General features: G+C 50.4%; 1 protein-coding gene across 7 annotated transcripts in view; it reads left to right on the forward strand.

Moving 5' to 3' along the window:
• The window catches only part of znf385b (zinc finger protein 385B), a 743,282-nt gene that overhangs the window by 87,268 nt on the left and 631,720 nt on the right, over window positions 1-24,294 (forward strand). The window contains exon 3 of one of the 7 annotated variants that reach the window (XM_038789272.1): window positions 23,113-23,220. The exons of the other annotated variants lie outside the window; for them this stretch is intronic. The gene's annotated coding sequence lies outside the window, so the exon portion shown is untranslated. The remainder of the gene's footprint in view (window positions 1-23,112; window positions 23,221-24,294) is intronic. 7 annotated transcript variants of the gene reach the window in all.

A 24,294-nucleotide genomic window follows, 5' to 3' on the forward strand; every position in this document is an offset into this window, starting at 1 on the left:
CATCTCAAGTGGATTCCTGTTGGTGGGCGGGCCATGTAGCATCTGGGAGTCATTGCCTAGCATCCCAATCACACCTTGATGCCTGGACACTGTGCCTGAACACTGCTGGAGGCAACACCACACATGCAGTAGCCAACATCCGAACATCCATGGGATGGGACACAGCTCCGGGGACATGCCCATGGCGGAGGGTTGGTCGGTGCTGCAGTGAGGGGGAGATGGCGGGAGAGATGGGCCAAGGGTTTGGAGGGCGGCCCACATTGCGGAAGAAAGTGACAGAGGTATCATAGTGGCTGTGCACAAAGGTGATTATTGTGTAATACAAGTCCCCACTCTCCCGATGGTGCCCCTCCCCCGGTACCCTCAGTGATACTCAACGTGCTTGGCCCTCCTAGCTCTATCGCTATGTCTAGGTGTCTCCCCAGGATGCACATCAGAGATGGAGGCAGCCAGTTGTTTACCTCATCTCGCTGCCTTCGATGGCCCTGGTGGGCGTCCTCTGGGGGCTCTGAGGCTGGAGGGCCCTGGCTCACATGTCGGCGGCACATGCACAGCTGTGCCACCCTGTCCCGTGTGCTGACTATGAGAAGCAGCCTCATCAGAGGGGTAGAACACAAGGAAGCTGGTGGCCACCATCACCACTCCATGGGATGGGTCTGGGTTGGCAACCAGCGTTCCCTCTATCTGCACGGTGCCCATAGCACCCTGGGGTTCACCTTGGGATGGAGGGACAGCTGGTTCGAGCCCCGGCTGCCCCTGCATCATCTGGCTCTGCCAGCCCTGGCAGTTCCCCGATATCTACACCATTGTGTCGACGCCCTCGACGATGCTCCTCAGTGACTGGGACATGTTCTGCAGTGCCTCGGCAATGCTCACCTGCGACTGGGTCAAGCTCCGCAGCACCTCGGCCATTCCCATCTGAGAGCGGAACATGTCCCGCTGACCCTCATCAAGGTTAACCTGGTACTGGGTCACATCCCCCAGCGAGTCGGACATTCTGCCGAGACCCTCAGCCATCTGTCACCGACTGTGCAATGCTTTGGACACCATCACTAATGGTGCCGACACCATGCACCAGGCTTTCCACTGCGGTCGCTACCCGAATAGTGTTGGCCTCTGCATTGCCGGTGACATCTCCTTCGCCCTAGCCTCTGGGACTTCTCCAAGCGGCTATAAATATGCTGGAGTGATGCTAACATGCCCCTCTGTCCTGGCTGTTCCCTATTGTCTACATCAGCTCTGGGTAACTCTATTAGAATCATAGAATTAACAGTGCAGAAGGAGGCCATTCGGCTTATCGAGTGTGCCCTTGGAAAGATAACCCAACTTAAGCCCACACCTCACCCTGTCCCCTCAACCCAGTAACCCCACCTAACATTTTGGGCACTAAGGGGCAATTTAGCATGGCCAATCCACCTAACTTGCACATCTTTGGATTGTGGGAGGAAACCGGAGCACCCGGAGAAAACCAACGCAGACACAAGGAGAATATGCAGACACGGGGAGAAACTCCACACAGAAAGTGACCCAAGGCTGAAATTGAACCCAGGTCCCTGGAGCTGTGAGGCAGCAGCGCTAACCATGCGCCACCGTGGTGTTCAACAAGCTCAGCACCAGGCTGTTCCGACTGCTGTCTCGCCTGGAGATTCCTGCCTCCACCTGATGTATATCAGCATCTGTGTGGTGCTCACCAGATCGTGCCCCCGAAGGCTGTTCACTAACATTTCCCACTGAGGTACATGTGTCTGCACTGGTGAAGAGTGGGGATGATAGCTGTGCCGTGACTATAACGGTGGCATCCTCCGAGCTCTCCACTGAGGTGGTCTCCTGGGAGCTGGAGAGGGGGCAACCTGGGATGGGACTGTGCCATCGGCTGGAGGTCTGGCGGGTGAATGGACCGGCATGTGACCGATCTGTCCTTGGCCACCCCAGTCACTTCCGGGGCCTGCTCCTCGAAGAAGGTGAGGATTCTTATATTCGGCAGCTCTCCACCAGTCTGGGCCCTCCCCCGACAATTATGGGAGAGCTTTACGTGAGGAGGCACAAAGTGGCATCGTTATCCACGCGCGTGGTTCACAGTGCTGGGAAGGGTTATGGGGGGAGCGTTGGGAGGGTGTTGAAGGGGGAAGGTTGGAGTTGCATGGGGAGTTGTGGAGTGGATGTTCCCTTGGGGGAGGGGGTGCAGTGGTTGGCGTCTACACACTCGTGCTGCCCGGTGTAGGTCGTTGACTTTTTTTCAGCACTGGGGGCCAATTCTTCTGGTCACGTTCTCCGAGCTCATAGCTGCCGCCACCTCGTCCCAGGCAGCACTGGCTGCCCTACAGCTCACCCTCTGGGACCTTTGGGGGAACAGGACATCCCTCCTGGCTTCCATTGTGTCTAGGAGCCTCCCCAAGCCAGCGTCCCTGAATCTTGGGGCTGGTCTCCTCAGTACCTTTGTTCCGAGCTGGCTGGGGTTGGCTGAGCAAGTGCTACTTAAGTGCTGATCGATCTTGTTAGCGTGGGGGCTGGTGAGCGCAGTCCTGGCGAGCCTTCATTTGCAGCGAGAAGCCAGTGAGGCCAGTTTAAGTGGACAATCTAACGCTGATTTGCGTTGTCAGCGTCGCTGGGCTGAGCACTGCGAAGCTTGTGGCAATTCCTGCCCACTCCCACACTTAGAAAGGTTCCCGAAGAATCGCGCCCTTCGTCTCAAGAACGGAGAATTCCTCCGTGTTTTTTTTGAGACCAGTCCTAATTGAAAAGTGAAACTGCAATAGGAAACTGACCATTGCAGTTTCTGAGGAAACTAAGACTGAAACAGATTGGACACCAAAACCTCTGGGGGGGAGCGAAACTGGTTGAAACCATATAGAAGGTCAAAGCCATCAGATTTCAGATGCTGATATTAGTGATGAAGTACAGGTAGGTTGAAGAAGATGGAGGCTACGTCCGGAAGATGTGAATAGGCAAATATTCCGGGGTTGATTTTCCACCCCCATTTTCAGTGGACAGGAATGGCGGAAGGGGGCTCATCCCAACTGTCGTAAGCTAGTTGATGTTCTGCGGACATGTGGCATTTTCGGTGCAGACTGAGCCCATGGAACTCAGGTTGGTTGTGTTTTGCTGTTGTGATATGCGAGAAGAAGAGGAGCTGAAATTCTTTCTGAGGAAGTCAGAGTTTTGAAGTGATTTGTGACTGAGATTGATGACATATAGCTGAGTGGAGTGTTGAGCCAATTCATCAGATTTGTCTCTGTTGTGTGTGCCATTTAACGTGTAATAAATCAACCGCAGTTTGCCTGTTGATTCTGTTGATTCATGTTTCATGTACGTTGGTTCTTAATTCTTGCAGTCAATAACTGATTTTGAGATTTTTTAAAAAAGTTACTTGTTTCGACTGAGATCTTGACAATGGGGTAGGAATTCACCTGAAATTATTCATTAAATGGTGAGTAGAAATATTTGCATATATCTGTATCAATCAGCTAAAATGGTCACGAAAGCAGAAGCTGCTGTAAAAAGAGCAAATTAAATTCTTAGTTTCACACCAGAAGACGTAGAGTGCAAAAGGAGTGATCTAATTTTAAACTTGTGCAAGACCTTGACCTGCAGTTACAATGTTGTGTACAGTTTTGGCAACTCATTGGAGGAGGAAAATTACCAGGACTGAAAGAAATAGTAAATTTTTTAGAATGTTGTCAGTTATGAGGATCTGTGTTCATGAAGAGTGTTTAAGTTGGGACTTTTTTCAATGGAGTGAGCAAGGTTAAGGGGAGTCTGAAACACTGCTTAAAGATTGTAAATGATCATTATAAGGTCATTGGTGATGGACCATTTCACTTGGTTTTGATAACTAAATAGATACAAATTATATATATTTTTTATTTAGAGTACCCAATTCTTTTGGGTGAATGTGCAAATTCCGCATGGACAGTGACCCAAGGCGATGATAGAACTCGAGCCCTCGGGAAATAAAATATATTTAAGATAAATGAATGACTGTCGATCACAGTGTGCAAGACCTCATTTTTCCAGGACCAAAATGCACGTGTAGGCCTATATTTGACGTACAATAAGGCCCCCCCCCCCGCTCCGTCATTTTGTGGCTAATGAATGCATATTGAAACTTGCATTGGGAGTTGGCCTCAATGTTTTCAGATCAGAGATGTATATCCTGGTTATACTCATCTTAAAATTTGGCGCATGACCGAAAATGCTCCTCTTACACGAGCACTGGTTTAATACTGTGATCAGCAATTTTGAAAGATGGGGATGAGGTACTGACTAATTTCTGTGCTGTAAAAATCTTTGATTTGCCGCTGATATAATCAGGTTATTTGTGTTGTGCACTTCAGATTTCTAAGCAATTTACTTTTCCCCCCTGTCCAGATTTCCTTTCAGCTTCCCTTCTTTACTGAAGGTAGCAAGTTTTATTCAATATAGTTCTATCATATTCAGGCCTTGCCCTGCATGTCATTTAAAGGTTGTTGATTAAGATCAGGGTGAGAAAATCTGTCTGTTTATTCTGCATCTCTAGTATGAAATGCTGCATTGGTTGCAATAAAATCCATTGCCACCCTTGCTGAGATTAGTTACCTCAGCACAGATATGGGATCGGACTCACGATTCTCCTCCTCTCAGCAAATCAGTAGTATATAACTGGGACAACTTAATTATGGGTTACTTTTTGCTCACCATTTTAAAAAACTTCTTTATCTTCAAATCAAAAATGGACTCTTCACATACGTGCCTCTAACCAGCTAATTTACCTCTAATTGAGAATTGAATAGCTGATACTTAAAATAATTGTTTTCCAGCAAGTTGTTTAATTTTTGCTGAAGACAGCAATAAGACAATAAGACAAAGGAGCAGAATTACGCCACGCCCCATATCCCCCTATTAATCAAGAACCAACTAGCTCTGTCTTAAAGACATTCAGTGATTTGGCCTCCACAGCCTTCTGCGGCAAAACGTTCCACAATCACCACTCTCTGGCTGAAAAAATCCTCCTCATCTCTGTTTTAAAGGATCGTCCCTTTGGTCTGAGATTGTCCTCTGGTTCTAGTTTTTCCTACAAGTGGAAACATCCTCTCCACGTCCACTCTATCCAGGCCTCTCAGTATTCTGTTAGTTTCAATAAGATCCCCCCTCATCCTTCTAAACTCCAACGAGTACAGACCCAGAATCCTCAACTGTTCCTCATATGACAAGCTCTTCATTCCAGGGGTCATTCTTGTGAACCTCCTCGGGGTCCTTTCCAAGGCCAGCACATCCTTCCTTAGATATGGGGCCCAAAACTGCTCACAATACTCCAAATGGAGTTTGACCAAAGCCTTATACAGCCACAGATGTACATCCCCGCTCTTGTATTCTAGCCCTCTCGATATGAATACTAACATTGCATTTTCCTTCATAACTGCCGACTGAAGCTGCACGTTAAACTTAAGAGAATCTTGAACAAGGACTCCCAAGTCCCTTTGTGCTTCTAGTTTCCTAAGAATTTCCCCATTTAGAAAATAGTCTATGCCTCCAAATAGTCTATGCCTCCATTCCTCCTTCCAATGTGCATAACCTCACACTTTTCCACATTGTATTCCATCTACCACTTTTTTGCCCACTCTCCTTGCCTGTCCAAGTCCTTCGGCAGCTGCTTCATCAATACTACCTGTCCCTCTGTCTGTCTTTATATCATCTGCAAATTTAGCAATAGTGCCTTCAGTTCCTTCTTCCAATCGCAAATGTATATTGTGAAAAGTTCTGGTCCTAGCATCGACCCCTGAGGTACATCACTAGTCACTGGCTACCATCTGAAAAAGACCCCTTCATCCCCACTCTCAGCCTTCTGCCAATCAGCCAATCCTCTATCCATGCCAGGATCATACGTTTAACACTATGGGTTCTCAACTTATTTAACAAGTCTCTTATGCGGCACCTTGTCAAAAGCCTTTTGGAAATCTAAATAAATCATGTCCACTGGTTCTCCTTTACCTAACTTCCTTGTTACCTCCTCAAAGAACTTAATAGATTTGTCAGTAATGACCTACCCTTGATGAAGCCATGCTGACTCAGTCCTATTTTATCATGCACTTCCAAGTACTCCATGATCTCATCTTTAATAATGGACTCTAAAATCTTACCAATTACCAAAGTCACGCCAACTGGCCTATAATTTCCCGTCTTCTGCCTCCCTCCTTTCTTAAACAGTTGTGTTACATTAGCCACTTTCCAGTCCTCTGGGACCATCCCTGCCTCCTGTGATTCCTGAAAGATCACCACCAATGCCTCGACAATCTCCTCAGCTATTTCGTTTAGATCCTGGGGTGTAGTCCATCCGGTCCAGGTGATTTATCCACCTTTAGACCTTTCAGTTTCCCCAGAACCTTGTCCTTAGTGATGGCCACTACACTCACCTGTGCCCCCTGATTCTTCTGGAGCTCTGACATCCCACAGGTCCTCTACCATGAAGACTAATGCAAAGAAACTATTCACTTCCTCTGCCATTTCTTTGTTTCCTGTTATTACTTCTCCCGTCTCATTTTCCAGTGGTCCAATGTCTATTTTTGCCTCTCTCTTACCTTTTATATGAAAAAAGCTCCTCCAATCTTCTTTTATATTACTAGCTAACTTGCACTCATATTTCATCTTCTCCCCCCTTATTGCTTTTTTAGTTGTCCTCTGCTCGCTTTTAAAGGCTTCCCAATCCTCTAGCTTCCCATTAACCCTCACCACTTTGAATGCTTTTTCTTTTGCTTTTATGCTGTTCTTGATTTCCCTAAACAGCTATGGATGCCTCATCCTCCCCTTAGCATGTTTCCTCCTCTTTGGGCTGAATTTCTGTTGTGCCTCCTGAATAACCCCCAAAAACTCCTGCCGTTGCTGTTCCACTATCTTCGCTGCAAGACTCCCTTTCCGATCAACTTTGGCCAGCTCCCCACACATCTCTTTGCAGTTACCCATATTAAATTGTAATACCGTTACATCTGATTGCAGCTTCTCCCTCTCAATCTGCGGGGTAAATTCTGTCATATTGGGTCACTGCTCCCTTTGGGTTCCTTCATCTTAGGTTCCCTTATCAAGTCTGTCTCATTACACATCACCAAATCCAGAATTGCCTGTTCCCGAGTAGGCTTTTTCACAAGCTGCCCAAAAATCCATCTATTAGACATTCCACAAATTCCTTTTCTTGGGATCCACTACCAACCAGATTTTCCCAGTCCACCTGCATATTGAAGTCCCCCATGATTATTGTAATATTGCCTTTTTTACATGCCTTTTCTATCTCCTGATTTATTTTCTGCCCCCCATCCTGACTACTGCTAGGGGCCTGTACATAACTCCTATCAGGGTCTAAGGAATATGTGAGGATCTAAAAGAAAACCACTTAGTTCCACTTCACTTCTAGTTGATTTTTTTTTTTAACTGAGCTGTGAACTTAGATGAGAGACGCGCCCCAAATCTTTTGGTTGAAGCACAATAATCTCAACATAATTTCGGATGGAACAAAGGCCAACGATACACTTCTGAAATTACACTGTGAATTTCCAAATAGTATAAACTTCTGGTCTCAGTACAACCCAGGACAAAATCTGTTTGGATGTGGGTAAAAAAAAATGCTTGAAGCATTTTTTAAAGACATGCCACCAGTTTTTCCTCCTCCTACTTGTGGTACAGCTTTGTGGAAACTCTAGGTTGTGACTAAAGATAACAATCACTGGTGCTTCAATAAGTTCACAAAATATACCACACTCATTTAGTGTTGCTGACTGTCAATGCAAAGTTACTATAACTTGCTGTTTAGAAAATAGCATGAATTTTGAATACATTTTTTGCTGATTAATTCAATCCGACACTTTTATAAATAACCATCTTAAAATGTTGGAATCTGGAATAAAGTAACACGCCAAATATTTCGTAAATTGTAGAAAATGCTTAATCATTTATAAATGAATAGAACTGTCATCAACTTCAAGTGGTAAAAACAAAATATATATGTATTTAAAAAAAACTTAGAGTACCCTAATCATTTTTTCCAATTAAGGGGCAATTTTAGTGTGGCCAATCCACCTACCTGCACATCTTTGGATTGTGGGGGCGAAACCCCACACGGACAGTGACAGTGACCCAGAGCCGTGATAGAACCTGGGACCTCGATGCCGTGAGGCAGCAGTGCTAACTACAGCACCACCGTGCTGCCTAAAATATATATTCATGCTTGATGGAATGCAGAGGCAGCACATGGCTCTCGCAGTCGATCTTGTGTGTGCAGTCAGCCCGCACTCATTTCATGTACACATGCTTTATGAGTGGATCACTGAGTCAGTAGGGACAAAAAAACTACGCGGATGGAAATCAGCAACAGTCAACAAAATGTCTTGTGCACCATACTCAGAACCTTGATGGTACTCTAGATTAATCCTATTCAGTATCACTGCTTGACTGTATAATTACAGTGAAAAGCATTCAGTGAGTTGAATCTGACCCAGCATTCTCAGTGCCATCTTTCCCAGTGTTTGGAATTCTGGTTATCTCTGACAAGAAGTTAAAGTGGGGTCGCTATATAAGTCACTGGTTGGATTGGAAGTGTGGAGACCAAAGTGAACATGATGGAATGCAGGATGATCCAGAGAAAAATAGCCTGTTCTGCTAAATTCCCTTTTTTTAATTTGAGGGAAATCATTAGGTCCTGAGAAATGCTCATTTCCTACAGTCAAGTTGTTTAATATTCATAATTCTATAAGTAGACTTGTATGCGTCAAAGTCTGAAAAATTAGATGTATCTGATTGAGAATATGAAAAAGAATAGGAGGAAAGTACTGCCCCTGACAAGTTCATATAAGTCATTTATTTTTTATGAGGGTGGAAAAAGTGTTTTTATAATAATTATTCTTGAACCTCCAGATGTAAAATAGAGAAAAATAATAAAGCATTTCCATTTCCCAGATAATTATGACCTTCAGACATGTTCGGATGGACAGTGTTTCATATTTAACCTTCACTTGAACAAATTGGTCTTTATCATGACTAAAAGCTGGAAATAATGTCCAAACGTTTAAGTGACATGCCCACAAAGCACAAAACAAGACTTCAAACATTTTGAAGAAAATTGCTTTGTGTGTTATTGCACAATGCTCAGTTCCTGCTCCCCCATCCCTCCATTTTCATGAAAGCATTTCCCTTTGTTAAAATCAATCATCAAATTGATCATAAAGCAGAAGAATGCTGGTGCTGGAAATCTGAAATAAAACACAAAATGCTGAAAATACTCAGCAGGTCTGGCAGCATTTGTGGAGAGGGAAACAGTTAATATTTCAGGCCACTGATCTTTCATCAGACCTGGGAACGTTAGAGACGCAATACGTTTTGACCATGGGTGGAAGGTTCAAGGACAGAGGAAAGGTCTGAGATAGGGTGTAAGATAGGAGAGGTTGGGTGACAGAAGAGTTGGCCTTAGGGCGCATGTGGCGCAGTGGTTAGCACTGGGACTGCGGCACTGAGGACCCGGGTTCGAATCCCGGCCCTGGATCACTGACCGTGTGGAGTTTGCACACTCTCCCCATGTCTGCGTGGGTTTCACCCCCACATTGGTCACACAACCCCGCCGGTCAGGTGGATTGGTCACACTAAAATTGCCCCTTAATTGGAAAAGAAAAAATTGATTGGCCACTCCAAAGTTATAAAAAAAAGAAGTGTTGGCCTTTGATGAGCCATCAAACGAACACGAGACGAGTTGCTGTACAAAAGTTAGGCTTTAATAAGCTAGAAGTTAGTCCTGCGGTCAACTACAGTAAATGGACGACCGCCGGGTGTTCTGACTATTTATACCTCGGTATGGAGGCGTGGTTAACTCAACCTCTCGACCAATCGGAGAGCCGTCACATGACTGGTCTCAATCAATCGGTCAAGAGGCACATGACCGACCAGGGCCAATGGTAAGCCGGTGTTCTGCACCAATGGCAGACAGCTATGCAAATCATGCCACCACATTCACCCCTTGCGGAGAAAGAAGCCGGAGGATGGGGGTATCAACGAGAGCCGGGGGCGGAGGGGGGGGGAAGAGAACTGGTGGTATGAGTAGCAGCCGGGGAAGGGAGAGAGAGAAAATATTTTTCTCTTCTTTTCTTTTATTACATTGTTTTGGCTTCCCACTGGCCCAGCCAATTAACAATAGTACACAAAGTCCCAACAAAGTCCATGGAGCTGTTGTAATTTAAATCGATTCGATCAGTCTTTTCGTGGCCCGTGACGTTCTGGCAGACCGCCGCAGTGGAGTAGGTGACGTCGGTTCAGCCGATGGTGGTGGTTCCGCTGACGTCCTGGAGCCCGGGAGCGATGGTCCTTGAACAGTCTCCGTCACCCGAGCTGGCTGTGGAGACGCCATGGATGGGGAAGGGGTGGCCTGGGTGGGGCGCTGGGGGGAAAAAAACAGGGGTGGGTCTGTGGTGAAGGGGGGTTTCCCGGAGGGAGACCGTGTCCTGTCGACCGTCGGGGCACTCCACATACGCATACTGCGGGTTAGCGTGGAGTAACTGGACTTGTTCCACCAACGGGTCAGACTTGTGCACCCGCACATGCTTCCGGAGCAAGATGGGCCCAGGGGCGGCCAGCCACGTCGGGAGAGGGGATTCGGAGGATGACTTCCTGGGGAAGACAAGAAGACGTTCATGAGGTGTCTGATTTGTTGCGGGACAGAGGAGGGAGCGGATAGAATGTAGGGCATCGGGGATAACCTCTTGCCATCGGGAAATAGGGAGATATCTGGACCGGAGGGCCAGTAGTATGGTCTTCCAGATGGTACCATTCTCCCGCTTGACCTATCCGTTACCCCGGGAGTTATAGCTGGTCGTCCTGCTAGAGGCAATGCCCCTGTTGAGCAGGAATTGACGCAGCTCATCGCTCATAAATGAGGACCCCCGATCGCTGTGTATGTACGCGGGGTAGCCGAACAGGGAGAAGGTGGAGAGGACGGCCTTAATGACGGTCGATGTGGTCATGCCGGGGCAGGGAATGGCGAAGGGGAAGCGGGAGTATTCGTCGATTACCGCCAGGAAGTAAATGTTGCAGTTGTTAGAGGGAAGGGGCCCCTTGAAGTCAATGCTGAGACGTTCGAAGGGGCTGGATGCTTTGATCAGGTGTGCGCGCTCGGGGCGGTAGAAGTGCAGTTTGCACTCTGCGCAGATGTGGCAGTCACGGGTTACTGTCCTGACTTCCTCGATGGGGAAAAGCAGGTTGCGGGCCTTAATGAAATGGTAGAGACGGGTCACCCCTGGATGGCAGAGGACCGCGTGGAGGGAGCGGAGGCGGTCTATCTGCGCGCTGGCGCAGGTACCGCGGGACAGGGCATCAGGAGGCTCATTGAGCTTCCCAGGATGATACAAGATCTCATAGTTGTACGTGGACAACTCGATCCGCCACCGTAAGGTCTTGTCATTCTTAATCTTGCCCCTTTGTGCATTATCAAACATGAAGGCTACTGACCGTTGGTCTGTGAGGAGGGTAAACCTCCTGCCGGCCAAATAGTGCCTCCAATGTCGCACCGCTTCAACTATGGCCTGGGCTTCCTTTTCCACAGAGGGGTGGCGGAGTTCGGAAGCCTGGAGGGTTCTGGAGAAGAAGGCCACGGGTCTGCCCGCTTGGTTCAGGGTGGCCACCAGAGCTACTTCTGATGCGTCGCTCTCGACATGGAAGGGGAGGGACTCGTCGATGGCGCGCATCGTGGCCTTTGCGATGTCCGCTTTGATGTGGCTAAAGGCCTGGCAGGCCTCTGTCGACGGCGGGAAGGTCGTGGACTGAATGAGGGGACGGGCCTTGTCAGCGTAATTGGGAACCCATTGGGCATAGTAAGCGAAGAAACCCAGGCAGCGTTTAAGGGATTTGAGGGTATTGGGGAGAGGGAGTTCCATCAGGGGGCGTATGCGTTCGGGGTCGGGGCCTATCACTCCTTTACGCACTACGTAGCCGAGGATGGCTAGACGGTCGGTGCTAAACACGCACTTATCCTTATGTGAGGTTAAGGAGTTTTGCGGTTTGGAGGAATTTCTGGAGGTTGGCGTCATGGTCCTGCTGATCGTGGCCGCAGATGGTGACATCATCAAGATACGGGAAGGTAGCCCGTAATCCGTACTTGTCAACCATTCAGTCCATCTCCCGTTGGAAGACCGAGACCCCATTTGATACACAAAATGGAACCCTAAGGAAGTGGTAGAAGCGCCCATCTGCCTCAAACGCGGTGTATTTGCGGTCACTCGCGCGGAGGGGGAGCTGGTGGTAAGCAGACTTAAGGTCCACAGTGGAGAAGACTTTGTATTTCGCAATATCGTTTACCATGGCGGAATTACGGGGGAGAGGATACGCGTCCAGTTGCGTAAACCGGTTGATGGTCTGGCTATAGTTGATGACCATCCGGTTTTTCTCCCCAGTCCGGACCACCAGCACTTGGGCTTGCCAGGGACTGTTGCTGGCCTCGATGACCCCTTCCGTCAGCAACCTCTGGACCTCGGACCTGATGAAGGACCGGTCCTGGGCGCTGTACCGTCTGCTCCGTGTCGCGACGGATTTGCAATCGGGGGTGAGATTAGTAAACAAGGAGGGGGGGTCCACTTTGAGGGACGCGAGGCTGCAGACAGTGAGGGGGGTGTTGGGCCGCCGAATTGGAATGTCAAGCTCTGCAGGTTACACTGAAAGTCCAGTCCTAGGAGTGCCGATGCGTAAAGGTCGGGGAGGACAAGGAGTTTATAATTTTTAAAATCCTTCCCTTGGACCATGAGGTCCGCGATGCAGCAGCCGGTGATGCGGACGGAGTGCGAACCTGAGGCTAACCCGATTTTGTGTTTTGCAGGATGGACAGGGAGCGCGCAGCGTCTTACCGTGGTAGGGTGAACGAAGCTTTCCCTGCTCCCGGAGTCCAGCAGGCAGCCCGTCTCGTGGCCGTTGAGGTGGATCAGCGTTGTCGTTTTGGTGAGCATGCGTGGATGTGACTGGTCGAGCTGAATGGCCGCGAGCCGTGGAGAAGATCCGTAGTCGTCGTCGGCCGAGTAGGTGCTGGAAGAACCTTGCGTGCCAGTCCCGGAAGGTGGTGCCCAGGATCCGTACGTGGAGTCAGGATCCCAAGATGGCGGCGCCCAGGACCCGCACGTGGAGTCGGGGCCCCAAGATAGCGGCTCCCAGGATCCGCACGTGGGGTTGGCGCCCCAAGATGGCGGCGCCCAGGACCCGCACGTGGAGTCGGCGCCCCAAGATGGCGGCGCCCGCGGGACCCTCGTGGTTGAGGGGGCGGAGTTAGCGGTGCCGGCGAGCTGACCGGAGCGGCTGGGAGCGGGGGTATAGACGCGCGCAGGCCAGGCGCAGGGGCCCGGGGGCGGCGAGGAGATAGTTGCGTGGTGCACTGGAGGGGCCCGGAAGGGCCCAGAGGAGAGAGAGAGGCGCACAGGCCGGGCGCAGGGGCCCGGGGGCGGGGGGGGGGAGAGATCGGCACGGCGTACTGGAGGGTCCGGAAGGGCCTGGAGGAGAGAGAGAGGCACGCAGGTCGGGCGCAGGGGCCCAGGGGCGGGGAGGGAGAGATCAGCGCGGTGTACTGGAGGGGCCAGCAAGGGCCCGGAGGGGGGGATCCCCGGTCGCTGCGCGGTACAGCAGCGACCGTTTTGGCCTGGCAGACGGAGGAGACGTGGCCCTTCTTCCCTCAGCTCTTACAGAGGGCGGAGCGGGCCGGACAGCGCGGGCGAGGGTGTTTAGCGAACCCACAGAAATAGCAGCGGGGCCCCGCGGACTTGTCGGGGCGTCCCACGGCGCAGGCCTGTGGGAGGTCGGGAACGGCGGATGGCGGTGGGGAAGTGTGCCAGGAAGCCCAGGGTGGTGCAGCGCGGCTGGGGACATAGGCGCGGGCGTTTAAATCGGCGACCTCCAGGGAGGTGGAGAGAGTCCGTGCCTCAGTTAAGTTGAGGTCATCTTTCTCCAGCATCCGCTGGCGGATAGCGGGGGACTGCATCCCAGCCACGTAAGCATCTCTGATCAGCAGTTCCATGTGCTCCGTGGCTGAAATCTGGAGGCAGGAGCAGTTCCTCCGCAGGCTGGCGAGGGCCTGGTAAAATTGGTCTAATGACTCACCGGGGAGCTGTTGTCTGGTGGCCAGCAGATGTCGGACGAATACTCTGTTGACTGGTTTAAGAAACTGTCCATTCAACTTAAGCATGGCCGCATCGTAATCTTTCTCTTCCTTGATCATCGCGTAGGCTGCTGTGCCCTCGCTGGAGTGGAGGATGTGAAGCTTCTGTGCCATGGTGGGGGGGGGCTGTTTGCAGACTCCAGGTATCCTTCGAGACATGCCAGCCAATGGTGAAAAATTTCTGAAGCGTTCTGAGTTTGCGGGCTGATGCGGAGGCATTCGGGCTTGATCCGGAACTCCATCTTCAAAAATCGAGCTTATTAAATTGATGAGCTATCAATCAAACGCAAGACGAGTTGCTGTACAAAAGTTAGGCTTTAATAAGCTAGAAGTTAGCCCTGCGGTTGACTACAGTAAATGGACGACCGCCGGGCGTTCTGACTATTTATACCTCGGTATGGAGGCGTGGTTAACTCAGCCTCTCGACCAATCGGAGAGCCGTCACATGACTGGTCTCAACCAATCAGTCGAGAGGCACATGACTGACCAGGGCCAATGGTAAGCCAGTGTTCTGCACCAATGGCAGACAGCTAAGCAAATCATACCACCACAGCCTTACTTTGCCAAAGGAAATGGTGATCGAGCCAGAAAAGAAACAAAAGATGTGCCTCTGTTTAGTCCACATTTAGGCCCCGAGATTCCGATGGCTGTCATTTAATTCTCCACCTTGCTCTCACACTGATGTCTCTGTCCTCGGCCTGCTGCATTGGATGGAATTCTCCCCTATTGAGACCAAGGGCTGGATTCTCCGCCGGCGGGATGCTCCGTTTTGCTGGCAGCTCGGGGGTTTCCCGATGGCGTGGGCTGCCCCACAATGGGAAACCGCATTGACCAGCTGACATAACGGAGCATCCCGCTGGCGTGCTGAACCAGAAATGTGGTGTGGTGAGGTGGAGAATCCAGCCCCAAGTCCTGTAGAGGGGGCGAGAATGAGGAGTGTTTCTCACTGTGGCAGCCGGCGGGAAGACACGTCAAATCTTCAGGCTCTGACCTCATAATTATGCACCCGGGTGTTTTACGCTGTGTTCCATGACAGGGCAGGTCTGCCTAGAGGATAGGCCACCGTGCCATATTGAAATTGCACCCAACGTCACTGACCCACTATTGAAGAAAGAAGGCGAACTACCTGAAAATGAAGGTAGATGTCCAGGAACATTCTGAGGCTGAAAGATGGATCCCCTCCCCCAGGACACGGAATCTAGGAGGTCCAACTGTAGATGATCCCTCGACTCACTGCCAAGGTGTCCCAGGATTGTGAGTTGCTCCTTCCTGAACTCTGGAGGCAGCCCTAGGCACCGTTCAGATGAGTCCCAACATCAGCACATCATGTTGTTTCGAAAGTCTTTCCCAGCAACCTCATGAAATCTGAAGGTCAGTCCTTCCTCTGCATCCCATTATTGGGATCGTGAGATGTCTCGATCTGGATCTCACCTGCACTCAGCGAGATCCAGATTAGCAGATTTAAGTAAACTCTACGCTCATTTAAATCTGCTTGTGCTGTATTGTCCTGGGGTCCAGGAACTACCGTCTCTCCAGAGAGGCCTGCACCAGGTGCCATTTAGCACTGGTCCACACAAATGTGGGGGACACCTGGGCAGGGAGGGGGTGTTTCCCAGGCCTTTGGAGACCCATGGGTGGTGGGGAACAGGGCAGGGTGGCCCTCTGGCTCTCTGGCACTGCCAACCTGGCACCTTGGCACATCCACCATGGCACTGCCAGGGTGCCTGGGTGGTGGTGCCAGGGTGGTACTGCCATGAGTCTGGGCCTGAGGGGGGACATGCCCATAAAAGAGGAGATGGGGGGGGGGTATGAAGGGTCGGGGGTGAAGGGCAGATATGAAGGGGCCTAATAAAGGTTGGGAGTCCTGAAAGGGGAGGTGTGGGGAGGCCCGAAAAGGGAAGGGGCCCTCAGCGACTCTCTAGCAGGGTGCCCTCACTTGAGGGAGTGGGGGGTGGAGGAGATGTAAATCCATATGTGCGGGGGTTACATTGCCACTGGTGGGGGCACCCGCAAGCTCACTTAGAGATCGTGGCACTCTCTCAAAATGGTGGCCTGATCTCTGAGGAGTCAGTCTCAGCGGCGAGTTCAGCTCCCCAGTGTTGAAATAAATTCTAAGTATAGGCTTGACTGGGGAGAAACCCCCCAAGGCTCAGAAGATGAGTATGGATGAGATTGTACAGGAGAGGCCAAAATCGAGAATGGCGCTGGCCGCCGATCTGTTTGCGATCCACCTGTCCCGTTCCCATTGCCGAAATCAGGATCCCGTCGTGGCAAGAAACCAATAATCACCACTTAAGCCCAATCTCCATGCACTTAACGGGAACGCCCCCCCCCCCCCCCCCCCCCCCCATCTAATGGCTCCCCATATCTATCGGCCTCCCCAGCAAGTGGTCATGCAGGTTCAGATTCGTGCACCCTTTTAAAAATGTGAAGCTGGCGGAAGCTGCTGTGGGGATCCGAGGAGATGAGTAACCTTTCTCGCTCCTGGGCAATGAACCAGGGAACTGGGTTGCTGCCCCACTGTTCAGGGTGGGTTGGGGGGGAGGGGAGGGGGGGAAGTCAGGGGGTCGGGTCCAGGTAATGTTACGTACAGGTGCATTTTGTGGGGGAGCAATGCAGGAATGGAGGGTCCCGGGGTGGAAGAACCACTGGTCACCAGTCTCTCACCCTCTCCAATTCCTTACAGATATTACACGACATAGATGATGTCTTGGAACACGTGGAGATTGCCATTGCGGGGCTGCTTGCAGGCCAGGCGGCCAGACACTGGAGAAGCCGGCAGCGTCTACAGTGACTCGTGGCATCGGCTCATGTGCAGCGCCCCACCCTACACTTTGAGGACCCGTCGACCCATCAGGCCAGGGAGGGACCCAGGGGGAAGGCCAGTGATGGGTGGGCAGCTCCAGTATTCAGGCGTCTTGCGTGCCGCTGGAGGCTCTGCCTCGACAAGGAGACGTGTGCCTTGTGGACTTGGCCCCACGTAGAGGAGGAGGATACCCGCTCCCGGTGGGCATCAAGGTCACTGCAGCCCTTGAAGCTCAACGCCTCAGGATCATTCCAGTCTCAAGCGGGTTTGCGTGGCATCTCACAAACTACAGCCCTCAAGGGCATCCATGAGGTCACAGATGCCCTGTTGCACAGGCAGGAAACTATATTAACTTTGGCATGGACCAGGCACAACCTGATACCCGGGCAGCAGGATTCTCTACCATTGACGGCATGCCCCAGGTCCACATGGTAATAGATGGCATGCATGTCGCCCTGCACACACTGGGCCATCGGGGTGCCCTATACTAACAGGAATGGGCTTCAATCCCTGAACCTCCAACTTGTGTGCGACCACCAGACGAAGACCATGTACATGTGTGCACGCTTCCCGGGGAGTGTGCACGACAGCTACATCCAGAGACAGTCGGACCTCCCCGGTCACTTCGAAGACCACCCCATGATGGCCGGTTGGCTTTCTTAGGGGATAAGGGGTACCTGCTGAGGACCCCTGGCTAATTAATCCATTAGGGAGGCCAGTGGCTGATGCAGAGACGTGAAAGCAGAGAACTGATACAATAAGGCCAATGCAGCCACCCGGGCTGTCACTGAGCCCTGCATCGGACTCCTCAAAATGCCTCAACCGCTCTGGTGGTACTCTGCAGTGCACCCCTCGCCCCCACTCCGAGATGGTCGCCTGCTTTGTGGTGGTCTGCTGTGTCCTCCACAACCTGGGCAACAGCGAGGCGACGTGCTGGAAGGAGGAACATGTGGCTGTCTGCGAGGAGGAGGACAAGGAAGGAGGCACCCGACCAGGAGGAGTGGGAGGACGAGCCCTGCAGGACCGGATGGAGGACAGAAGGATGTCGCGAGGGTCCGGCAGGCCAGGAAGGCCTTCATCCTTGGCCGGTTCACATAGGACGTGGCTATGTCTGTCATCTCTCACACCCCCCCCCCCTCTGCTCACCACCCGTTTCCACCCACCCAAGGTGACACCTCTCAAGGGTGATGGGGCTGTGTCAGTGCTGTCAATGGGTCACCGACGATGGTCGGGGGTGATGATAACTCACTCTGAGCTGAGGGCTGGTGCTCGTCAATCAATGCCATAGTCTGACTCGTACCTGTCTACTGAGTGCTTGCTCACACCCATCACCTGTGCCTGGGTGGGGTGGTGGAGGGGGTGGGGGGGGGGGGTGGGGGAATGGGGAGATGGGGAAAGTCAGGACCACCATGCCGAGGGAGCTGGAGCAGGGGATTGGTGGTCTTCCTGCATTGTGGAAGAAAGTGCCAGAATCGTCATGTGCCTCTGCTGCAATGTTTTTAATGCTGATAATATGTGTCCCCAATTGCCCTTAGCCCCCAGTGATGCTGCCCCCTTGTCCCTCCCCCCCCCCCCCCCATTGTGCCCTTTCAGTGATCCTTGACCTTCCCTCTACTGCTACGTCTAAGTGTGTCTCCAGGATGCACGTCAGAGGTGGAGGCAGCATGTTGCTTACTGCGTCCTGTGGCCTTTGATGCCCCTGAAGGGCGTCCTCTGGGGGCTGGAGGGGCCCGGCCCACTTACTGAGTTGCACATGCCTCACTGCACCACCATGTTCCAGGTGGAACCCAGGGGAGCTGATAGCCGCCATTGCCACGCCGTCGGGTGGCTCCTTGTTGGCATCCAACAATCCCTCCTGGTCAGTGTCCATGGGGCCCTGAGGATCACTTCGGGACCGAGGGGCAGCTGCCCTTGTGTCATCTGGCTCTGCCAGCCCTGGCGTCTCCCTGATCTCTGCAGCATAGTGTCGATGCCTTCGGCGATGCTCCTCAGTGACTGGGACATATTCTGGAGTGCCCTGGCAATGCCCACCTGTAAATGGGACATGCTCTGTAGAGCTTTCGAGATGTCCACCTGGGACTGGGACACGTCACCCCAGCGAGTAGGACATAGTGTTGAGGTGATCAGCCATGTCCATCACCGACTGAGCCATGCCTTGTTTTCCACCACTCATGCTGCTGAAGTTGTGCATCAGGCTGTCCATTGTGGTCACCACCCGAGCAATGTTGGCTTTGGTGCCACGCATTGCCGGCTTGATCTCCTGCGCCTGTAACCTCTGGGACACCTCCAATTGGCTATTGACCTTCTGGAATGTTGCTTACATACCCCGTTGATAATCACAGCCGCACTCCTTCACTGCATCAGCTCCGGTAAATCTGGTCCAGAGACTCAGCATCTGTCTGGGACCCAGTTGGGTCCTGCGATCCAGCATATCCCTGACTGTTGTCTCGCCTGTCTGTTCCTAGCTCCACCTGATGTGCATCAGCAACTGTGTGGTGCTCACCAGAATGTGCCCCAGTAGCCTGAGCACTACACTCATCCACCAAAGTGTGTGTCTCCGCAGGTGGAGGGCGGGATTGACAGCTGTGCCACGTATACAGTTGTCCTCCCAGAACTCCCCTCTGGGGTGTTCTCATGGGAGGTAAGGGTGAGGGGGGAAATCACAGCGGATGTGCCGGCATGGTTAGATTGAGATCCTGAGGGATAATGGGCACATGGTCAGTGGGAATGAAAGGTTTTTCTGTCTGGCATTAACAACTCACGTGTCACAGGTCATTTGTGTGGCAGCCAGTGGATCTTCACCTCTGCGCCATACGCCAACCTCTATGTCAGTAACCAGTCTGTCCTCGCCACCTCCGCGACCTCCAAGGGAGTGTTAGGGGGAGGTCCAGATGGAGCGGTGTGGATCCCAAGGGGAGTCGAGAGATCCGGGCAGCATTGAAAGTTCCTCATAGGAAAATTCTGTTGTCCGGCACCCCGCCACCCGTCTGGGCCCTCTCCCGTCTGTTGTAGGCCAACATCCCCTGAGGGGACACAAAGGAGGCATTGTGAGCTGCATGCTTTGTTTATCTTGGGGGTGGGGAGAATTGGGAGCTATGGCTGAAAGGATATGGGAGGATGGGTGTTTTTTTGTGGGGATGGGTGGAATGTAGGTGGGGGGGTGGTGGGGCCAGTCCCAATCGACCGATGCCAAGATGTCATCAAGAGGTTAAGAAACTATAGTATTGCAGCATGGCAAGTATCACAGCAAGCATTAACCCTTTTGTGCTATAAACCTTTGAAATGAAGGTATTAGTTAAATAGTTGCAATAGATTTGAACCCAAATCTTAGGAAAAGAATGATGTGATTAACTCTTGTGACCACGGCAGATGGTGAGATTTGAATTCAATAAAAATCTGGTATTAAAAGTTTAATGATCATGAAACCATTGTCAGTTGTCATAAAAACCCAATTGGTTCACTAATGCTCTTAAGGCACTGAAACCTGCCATCCTTACCTAGTTTGGATGCAGATCCACAGCAATATGGTTGACTCTTAAATGCCCTCTGAAATGGCTGAACAAGCCGTTCATTTCAAGGGCTGTCAAGGGGGAGCAACAAGTACTGGCATTGCCAGCAACGCCCATATCCTGTGAAAGAATATAAAAAGGTGGTACACTTTGTCATTTCTGTAATGCCTCTGAGATATGAACAACAAACAAAGACTTTTGGTATGCTGAATGTGTTGGAGACGTGGGACATATAAGAGGATGTTACACTTATTGGGTGGCTTGGTGGTGTGGTGAATGTAATATATGAATGTATATAATAATTCACAGTTATTGTAAGCACAGGAGCACCATCCTACCACTAGGGGGAGTAGCGCTGGGAGCACTGAGGAACTTGTCCTGGGCTCCACCTTTGGTTCCGCCCACGACTCCTCCCCCTAGTGCAGCTGTATAAGTATCCGTGTCCAGAGTCAGCCTGGGTTACTTCGAGTTCATCAACAGGTAACAGGCTGGCTCTGAAGTAAGTCGATTAAAGCCTAGATTCACTTCGGAAACACGTGTCTGATGAATTGATGGTTCCATCAGGTGGCACAGTGGACATCAATGCTGCCTCACAGCACCAGGGACCTGGGTTTGATTCCGGCACTGCCAGGGTGCCTGGGTGGCACTTCCAGGCTGGTAGGGGCACATCCAGAATGCCAGGCTGGCAGTGCTAAGGTGCTCAGGTGCCAGATTGCCCATGCCAAGGATTGGGCCCGGGGATGCCCTGCCTTTAAGAGGTGGGGTAAGGGGGGATTTGACAAACCCCTAAGAGGTAAGTTAGGGCATGAGGGGTGGTCCGGCTGCAGTGGGGACCCAAGGAGAGTCGAGAGATCGGAGCAGCAATTAGAATTGGTGCCCCAATCTCTTCTTGCATTGATGAGCAGTCCCTGACTGAGGCCATGAAGAAACCAGTCTCATTTGATAGCGGGGTCGTGCTCAGCACGAGAGGTGCCGAGAAACACCCCGTTATATCCGCCCAAAACGGGACTTTGTTTTTTGGGCATTAAATCGTGGATATATTGAGGAATTCAACATATGTCATGTTTTTATTTAATATTGACATCACTTACATGCCTCGTTGGCCAGATTCCGAACAAATCTTTTGTTCTGTTCCTGCTCATTGGCATTGACTTCCAGTCTTGACCAGGTTCTGTACATCCATATCATTTACTTGCTGCTATCCTTACCATCTGACCAGAATGTTCTGGCACTTTCTGTTTCTGATTCAAGTTGTCTGTGCTTCATCCCTACAATGTTAATTATTTTGCAACAGTAAATGTTTCATTTTCTCATAGCAATCACATTAAGGCTTTCCAGGGCATTGTTTTGAAATTACATCAAATTAGGGCCCACACCCATCCCATCCCTTTTGTGTTGAACATTTACAACTGGTAGATGGTGAAGTTTCTCATCCCATCTCGTCACGTGTACAGTACTGAAAACTACACATTGTGACTTATCGATGAATGTGTTATATTCCATTACATTTTGCATGCAGTTCTAATTATAGTGATGCATGCATGAGTAGTTCATCAGAGAGGAACTGGAGTAATTTGTTCCAATTACATCTGGCTCATTTACAATTCAGTTCTAATTTTATTCCAAATCACCAGCAGTATAACTGAAGTGCCACCGTGTATGATTGTACATGTCAGATGCTTAACTATTTTAAGTTGTGCTGACTAAATCAACATAGTTTCACTGGTTATGTCATATATCACTCGGCCTTGTTCTGAAAAGTTTTCCATGTCAATAAAATTGTGTTTTGGAGCACTTTTAATTTGAGGAATATAAGTCATTCATAAAGAAAATACAGCAGGCAGCATTGATTTTGGATTACTATGTAGCAGATTTATAGTTCTCTCGGTGGACTGGAGGTAAAGATGTTTGCTGGAGTATTGTGTCCAGAAGATGCCAGGTTTGATATGACCTTGACATGTGACAATCTCAATCGGACAATATTTAAGTCAGCATTTGATCGTTGTTCAAATACCTGTCCTATAAACTGCTTTGGGCTCAATTTGATGTCCACCATAGTCAATTCAAAAAGAAACAGACTTGCTGTATGTCTTGGACATGAGAAATAGTAATTCAGGTCAGCTATTCACAGTCACTGATAGGATTGAACCCTTGCATCTGGTTTGTCTTGAGTAGATGCTGGAAAGACAAACGTGAGAATTTATGAAGCACTAAATGTTCATTTAATTTGACTTGTAAATGACTGTTACTGTAACATCTTTGCGTACATGGCTATGCATGTTTTAATGCTATTTTAAACAAGAGGATGTAACTGATGTGCTGACAGTTTAAGAATTTTTAAGATATGAGAGTGTGACCTCCACTGACATTGGATTTAGTAAGGTTTCGTTACATTTTCCTGCTCTGCATATTACTGCTTGCAAAGATTCCATTGCAGAATAGTTAAGCTTACCTTCATAACTTTATTGAATGACACTCTCTCACTAAAAATGTAATCTAAGATAGATATCAGGAGTCTGAATGGTGAATTAGTCTGCTAACCATAGAGTACTAGACATTATCACATGAGCTCAAAGAGGACCGACAGTTAAAGGCTCATGGAAGTTGTCCTCCGCTTTTCAATGTAAATGCCATACTGTCATTAGCTTGCTTTATTTCAGGTATAAGCAGGGGATTTGGCTGCAATAATATGACTGGCTATGTCATTGTGTGTCACTTGACAAGATGCTGATGGTTGGCTTTCCGGATAAGTGAAGCAGCAAAACCAGGTCAGATATGATTGCTCTAGGACATGTCCAAAATGTTTTAGTTATGATTTTTAGTTATTTTTTCCATAATGCTGTAAATCTACAGGTAGTCTATGGTACAATTTCCAAAATGATTCAAACATCCTAGGCAGGATTCTCCATCGGCCGAGGCCGGAAACGGGAAACGCAATTGGGTGGAGAATCAGTTCTGACGCGAAAATTGTGGCAGGCACCATAGATCATAGAAGATCATAGAATTTACAGTGCAGAAGGAGGCCATTCGGCCCATCAAGTCTGCACCGGCTCTTGGAAAGAGCACCCTACCCAAGTTCAACACCTCCACCCTATCCCAATAACCCAGTAACCCCACCCAACACTAAGGGCAATTTTGGGCACTAAGGGCAATTTATCATGGCCAATCCACCTAACCTGCACATCTTTGGACTGAGGGAGGAAACCGGAGCACCTGGAGGAAACCCACGCACACACGGGGAGGATGTGCAGACTCCGCACAGACAGTGACCCAAGCTGGAATCGAACCTGGGACCCTGGAGCTGTGAAGCCATTGTGCTATCCACAATGCTACTGTGCTGCCTGAGTGACACCAGTTTCACACCAAATCACAATTCTCCGGTGCCTCGACAGCGACATCAATGCATTCTACTCGGCGTTCAGAAAACGCCATTGGCATATAATTATCGGGCCTGACCCAGTATTCTCTGGGCCTTCACGATTCTCTGGGCGGGATTCTCCGTAGCCCTTCGTAACGCGGGTTGCCTGCGAAAAAAAATCGGTGTTAATCACTCCGGCGCCGGGGCCTTCTTTAAGGCCGCTATTCTCCGTTCCCGGAGGGGCTAGCAGCTGACTGACGCGATACGCGTCAGTTTCTCCAGCTGCGGAAGTGGTGAGACCCGGCGTCTTTTGGAGGATAAGGAGGAGAGAGAGAGACAGACCTGGCAGTTGGGGGGGGGGGGGGGGGGGGGGGGGGGGGGTGTGTGTGTGTGTGTGTGTGTGTGTGTGTGTGTTTCCGGCAGTTGGGGGGGGGGGGTGTGTTCCGGCAGTTGGGGGGGGGGGGTGTGTGTTCCGGCAGTTGGG

The sequence above is a fragment of the Scyliorhinus canicula genome, chromosome 2, assembly GCF_902713615.1.
Source record: "Scyliorhinus canicula chromosome 2, sScyCan1.1, whole genome shotgun sequence".
NCBI lineage: Eukaryota > Metazoa > Chordata > Chondrichthyes > Carcharhiniformes > Scyliorhinidae > Scyliorhinus > Scyliorhinus canicula.